A 6,454-nucleotide genomic window follows, 5' to 3' on the forward strand; every position below is an offset into this window, starting at 1 on the left:
AGAAAAAACCCCTTAAAACAACTACACATAAGTTGGGGCCAGGCTGCAAATGGGACCAAATGGATGACCTTGTTTCTGCCCCATGTGCCAGTGGGCTCGAAGAGGACGAAGAAGTAGTAGTGTAGTTGTTGGTAGAGCTCGTCTGAAGTGCTTGCATCATAGGGACCGGCCTCAGTGGCGCAGTGGTTAAGCCATTGGACGACAGGCAGGTAGGTACAGGGTTCGCAGCCTGGTACCAGCTCAAACTCAGAGCGAGGGCACAATGGCCACTACACCTTCTTCTCTCTCACAACCCAGATAGTTGAGATGTGTGCCCAGGACAGCATGCATGAATTGGATATAAGCATGAAAATAAGTTGAAATGAATGCTCATAGGATTGCATTATCTGATTGGGAGATTAGAAAACTCACACTGCTACATAGACTTAGTTACTGAAAGGGACGGTATTTAGCTCAGTCAGTTAAGTGCTCACTTGAGGTGCTTGCATCACAGGATCATATGTACCACTTCGGTGGATCCATTCAGCTGATTGGGGTTTTTCTCATTTCAACCAGTGCATCACAACTGGCAAAAGGGTGTGGTATGTGCTTTCCTGTCTGTGGGAAAGTGCATAAAAAAGATCACTTGCTGCATTAAGAAAAATATAGGGGGTCAGAATTATCAAATGTTTGACATCCAATAGCCGATGATTAATTAATCAATGTGTTCCAGTGGTGTCGTTAAACAAAACAAACAAACATAGACTTAGTTAACTGAAAAGCATGAAGGGCCAGTATTGTATATTATATTATGTTGTTTTGTTATTTTGATATGTATGACAAGCCAGGCTCATATGTTTACCTAGTCTTTGGTTGTTTTACTGTAACTAAGGGACTGGGGTGAAGGTTGGGTATAAAACAAACAGCAATGGATTGTTCATATGCATTTTCCCATAGACAGGACAACACATACCACAACCCTTAATGTACATGTAATTGAGATCTAGTTGGGATAGAAAAGAAAAAAAAGTACACAGAGGATGAACAATTCTATGATCCATCTCTGATGTAGTTCAGTGGATAAATTAAGGGTGGGTGAGTCAAATTAGTATCTAGTTATTATTAGGAGCAAGTGGTGGGACATGTCCTAGTGGTAAAGCACTCACTTGATGCGTAGTTGGTCTGAGATTAATCCCCATCGATGAGCCCATCGGGTTATTTCTCGTTCCAGCCAGTACACCATGACTGGTATATCAAAGGCCATGGTATGTGCTATCCTGTCTGTGGGATGGTGCATATAAAAGATCCATTGCTACTAATGGAAAAATGTATCAGGTTTCCTCTCTATGACTGTGTCATATGACCATATGTTTGACATCCAGTAGCCGATGATAAATAAATCAATGTGCTCTAGTGGTGTCATTAAACAAAACAAACTTTTTTATTAGGAGCATGGGTCTCTCATGACGTTGTGGTGAGATACAGGTTAAAATTAAATTTGTTTAATGACATTACTAGAGCTCATTGATAAATTAATCATCGGCCATTGATTGTCAAACATTTGGTAAATTCTGACATATAGCCCTAGAAGAAAACCACTACATTTTTCCATTAGTAGCAAGGGATCTTTGCTGCAGACAAGACAGCATGTACCACAGCCTTTGTTATACCACCTATGAGGTACTAGTTGGGACAGAACAAAAATGAGTATGTTGAGGTGGTTTGATCCTACAACTAAAGCATCTCAAACTGAGTTAATCCCCCCCACCCCCCACTAACACACACACACATACACACACACAGAGACACATATACACATTGATTGCCCTGTGTGGTGTGAAGTTTAGAAGCATGAAAGGTGAGTGGTACATGTAACCAGGTGCTGAGATTGTTTTAGTGGGAGAGGTCTGTGGAACACCCTCACTACCGAGAAAGGACTGTTCTAGAAATGCAGGCAGCATGTAGGAGGGTTAGTAGGAGGGAAAGTAGGCCTATAATACAAATGAAAAATGTTTGCTCATCAGTCTAGACCTATTTGCAATATTTTCCGAGAGAGCATGACTGTTTCCCTAAATATTTACACAGCACTGTCTAGAACACACACACATATGCGCGTACACACACACACACACACACTGACACACACGCACATACACACGTACACACATGCACACACACGTACACACATGTACACACATGCACACACACGTACACACATGCACATGCACATGCACACGCACACACACAACACACACCCGCACACTGAATAATTTGCCAATCGGGTGCCTGACAGTGTGTGGGTATAATATATTTATAAAGTGCTGACTATCCATGAACAACAACAAAAACAAAAAAGAATAATCACAACCAATAACATATACTTTATCCTAAATGACTCATACTGCATTAATATTATTAATCTTTATAATTATCCATCATGTCTTTGCGGGGGGGGGGGGGGGGGGGGGGGGAGAGAGACTTTTTAAAAAAAACGCGCAAGCATCATGTATAATCAATCCCGAATACATTCATGTAACAATACATTATTATCATTAAAAGTTAAACGTCCCCTGTCCACCACCAACAGAATTTGTGTACATGTCTGTGACAGATGTTTTGTCTTATGAATGACCATTCCTCGTCAATCCATTTATAAATACATAAAGGCTTAAATCTCCACACTGGCGTAGGAAGCGGGGGGGGGGGGGGGGGCAAGGGGGCATGTGTCGCCTTTCAGATATTTTGCTTTATTATAGTGTAAAAGTGTGTAAATATAAGTGCCCCCCCCCCCCCCACTTTTTGGCACCTTTCTACGCCTCCATATCGATCACTGATATAGATTATTGACAACTGAAGTTATTAAAATGTCAAACTTAAAAAGACCCCCCCCCCTCTTTTTCATGTTCTCAGAGGCGGATCGGGGTGAGGGTGGGTGGGTCGGCCCCCCTAAATTTTGCGACAGTTATAATTTTATTATATATTAATTTTCATTTTTTTACGACCCCTTCCTAACCTTCCTCAAAGTTCCCTTGGCATTCCACCTCATGTCACTGCCCCTCCCCCCTAAATGGATTTTCTGGATCCGCTACTGGTTCTGTTTTTTTTTAAATAAATGTGTTATTCACTTTTATTTAAAAGTTTTATCCCCGTGTGTAATTTTTAAATACATTTTTGAGAAAATTAATCAGATGGACCGTCTACTGCATCGTTCGTTGTTTATTAGGCCTAATTATTCCTGCAATAAACCATTGTTTTCGTTGTTCGCAAGCACCAATAGAAGCTATATTCAAACACCACCGCCCCTTTTATTTGTTGTTGTTTACATTTTGATCACACTTCAAAGGAAGGCGTCGGCGGGAAAGCTCGCAATAAATATGTATTCGTTTTCTCAGTGTTTAACCAATGAAAAAATAAAATGGAAAAACTCGAGATAATTAATAGCCAATGAGAAAAAACTAGGACACGGTCTCTCGGCCTTGGAACATGGCGTCAGTTGGCGTGAGTAACCTCATTTAGCTTTTTACTACAAGCTGTTTTTCTAATTTTATCAACTTCATCAAACATTTATGGCAAATAATATTTATTGTCCTTCTGTTTTCCTGCTGTGCATTAATTCTTTTGTCATTCTACCGGTGTCATTCGGAATAAAATCGTTATTTTAGGCAAATGACACGAACCGGACTTTTAAAAAACTTTACTACGTCTGCCACTGTGTTATAGTATAGGCTATTACTACAGCTGGGGCAAATGGGGATTATAAGTCCGTTTACTACGAAAACAAAATCCACAATCGACCGCTGGCAGGTGTTAGCAGATCTGTTTATTGCCCAATTACTGTCTCCTTAAAAAGATACACCATGGATTTGGCGGCCTACTGAGTTTAAACCGGTCAGATAATTACGTAAATTAAAGCAATCGAACACGGCTGATGGGATGCACCTGTTAACACATTGCGTAATTCTCGTAGTATAACCTGTTGAGAGCACGTATGTTATTTACCGTTATTTAGGGCTGATTCGGAAATAAACACCAGTGGTGGGGAGAAAGGTGTTCGATTACACAAAATGTTTACAATACTGCAGGCAATTGAATTTACAATTTGAGTGTGTAGACAGGGCCATAGCTAGGATTTTTTATTTGGGGGGGGGGGGGGGGGCACCTGAGTAGTTAATAGTCTAAAACTCCTTAAACAGTTAAGAAGAGAATTTTCTTTAAGTTTCTATAATGCTTTCCAGATTTTTTTTCTTCTGGAGGGGGGGGGGGGAGCAGTTGCGCCCCCCCTAGCTGCGGCCCTGGTAGATAAATATAATCATATTAATACATTGAATTTTAGAAGAAAAAAGGAACCAAAAATTGAAAGTAAGTAAAAGATTGCAACATGATCTACTAAAATGTTTTTATGAACAGACTAATTTTTAACAAAGAAAATTATGGTATTGTGGGATGGATTTTATTTACTTTTTAATGTCATACAGGTACATGAAAAATACTATAATTAAATAAAACAAAATATATACCAAAATTTAAATAAATAGGCCTACATTTTTAACCAACTTTCCAAGGCCATAAATATATAAAACATTTCAATGGGAACTTTTATCATTTAATTTGCCACCATCCAGAATATTGTATTTATTTTCTTAGCAAGTCATATTACACATTAAACTTGACCAGTAAAATTTTTAACTTTTTGTTTTGGTACAGTGTGTGCTAAATTTGAATTTGTATATTTTCGACTACTCTTTCATGCACTTGTAGTTATACATGCATGATTAAACACAACACTCATATTATTTTAAATTGTTTTTGCACATTATTTGCAAACGTTATCTGTGTATAATTCATTTTTGAAAAGTACATATACCCTTTGTACCTGTATACATGTACAGTATGCTAATAGACAAAAACAGATTATATATTACATCAAGATACTAATTGCAGGGTTTCTGCAGTGGATATGTATTTTTAGAGTACCAACCTCTGTGAATCGGGGTGGGGGTGGGGTCTTTCGACATTGTGCTTTCATCATTGTTAAAAAGCAGTGCCTCAACTTTTGATGATAATGCATACTTTAAAATACCTAACCAGGGTTTTATGTCTAAAATTTGACTTGATGCCCATCGCTTTGACTGAGAATATTAGTGTCATTAAAAAAAAATTGGAATTAAATTTTCAGTTTCATTTCAAAAACATCTTATTAAGCTAAGTTAGAATTTGAAGTAGTAATACTATACATATATGTACTTGTATTTATTCTAATATATATATCTCATGTGTTATGAAATGATATGGGGGGAGGGAAATTGTGTTGTTAAGCAGTGGCGTAGGAAAACACTATTATAAAGCAAAATATCTGAAAAGTGGGGGGCACATGCCCAGATAGCTGAGGTATGTGCCCAAGACAGTGTGCGTGAACCTTAATTGGATTTATTACCCATATGGGCTCAAATATACAGGGTAATAATTTTTTGATCTCTGCACAGTGTGCAGATTGCTTCTACAGCCACTGATTGGCTGGCTTAAAAATCACGACGTTTGGTTGGTTGCTTGTCATGGCCGGAACTTCACTTTCATTCATATAATGTTTCCATTCATGAGTCAGATTACACATACGTTATACGATATACAAAGATTTACAAAAACAAATAGACTCATTTGTTTCGTAAACATGAAATGGTATAGTTTAATAAGCAGCGGCTTTAGTAATATATAAAAATAATTATTTTCAAATGCAAATACAGTTGTATTATTTTGTACTGTAAACATTTGGCTGTAACAAGAACGCCGTTATGCTATAACGTCACTTACATTACGTCATGTAATGCGCGTAAGATTATATGACGTAATGGCTGATGGCTTTGTTGTAGACTGCAGAGGAATATTTTTACATTAAAAATCAGTTAAAATTGACAATGGGTAATAAAGAGAATAACCAACTCGCTACGAGGAGTTACGAATTATCTGTCCCTCGTGAATGAATGTTGTAAAACCCTCGCCAAAGGCTCGGGTTTACAACATTCATTCACTCGGGACAGATATTTCATAATTCCTCGTAGCTCGTTAGTTATTCTCTAAATAAGCACAGAAATAAGTGGAAACGAAATGAAACGCCCAAAACTACCAACTTAACGTTAATTACTGAATTATTATTTGTCAACAGGACACAACCCACCTGTAAAAAACTCTGACAGTTAACTCCATCATGTGTAGACATATTGCATTACCTATCTGTGTTCTTAATCACATAATTACTTGGTGATGCCATGACCAGAAGCGGTCAGGCCCTTTATAAGGGCCCTATGGGCAACCTAGGGAGACACCACAGCATCGTAGAGGTCTAAAATTAACGAGCTACTCATTAATCACTAATATCAAAACCTATATTAGCTCGGCCATTTACCTTTCGACCGACCGTTCAAAATTGCGCCAAAGTCCTTCAATCAAAATTGCGCACCCTTCTATCTTTGGCATTTAA

This window comes from Gigantopelta aegis, chromosome 3 (genome assembly GCF_016097555.1).
Source record: "Gigantopelta aegis isolate Gae_Host chromosome 3, Gae_host_genome, whole genome shotgun sequence".
Classification (NCBI taxonomy): domain Eukaryota; kingdom Metazoa; phylum Mollusca; class Gastropoda; order Neomphalida; family Peltospiridae; genus Gigantopelta; species Gigantopelta aegis.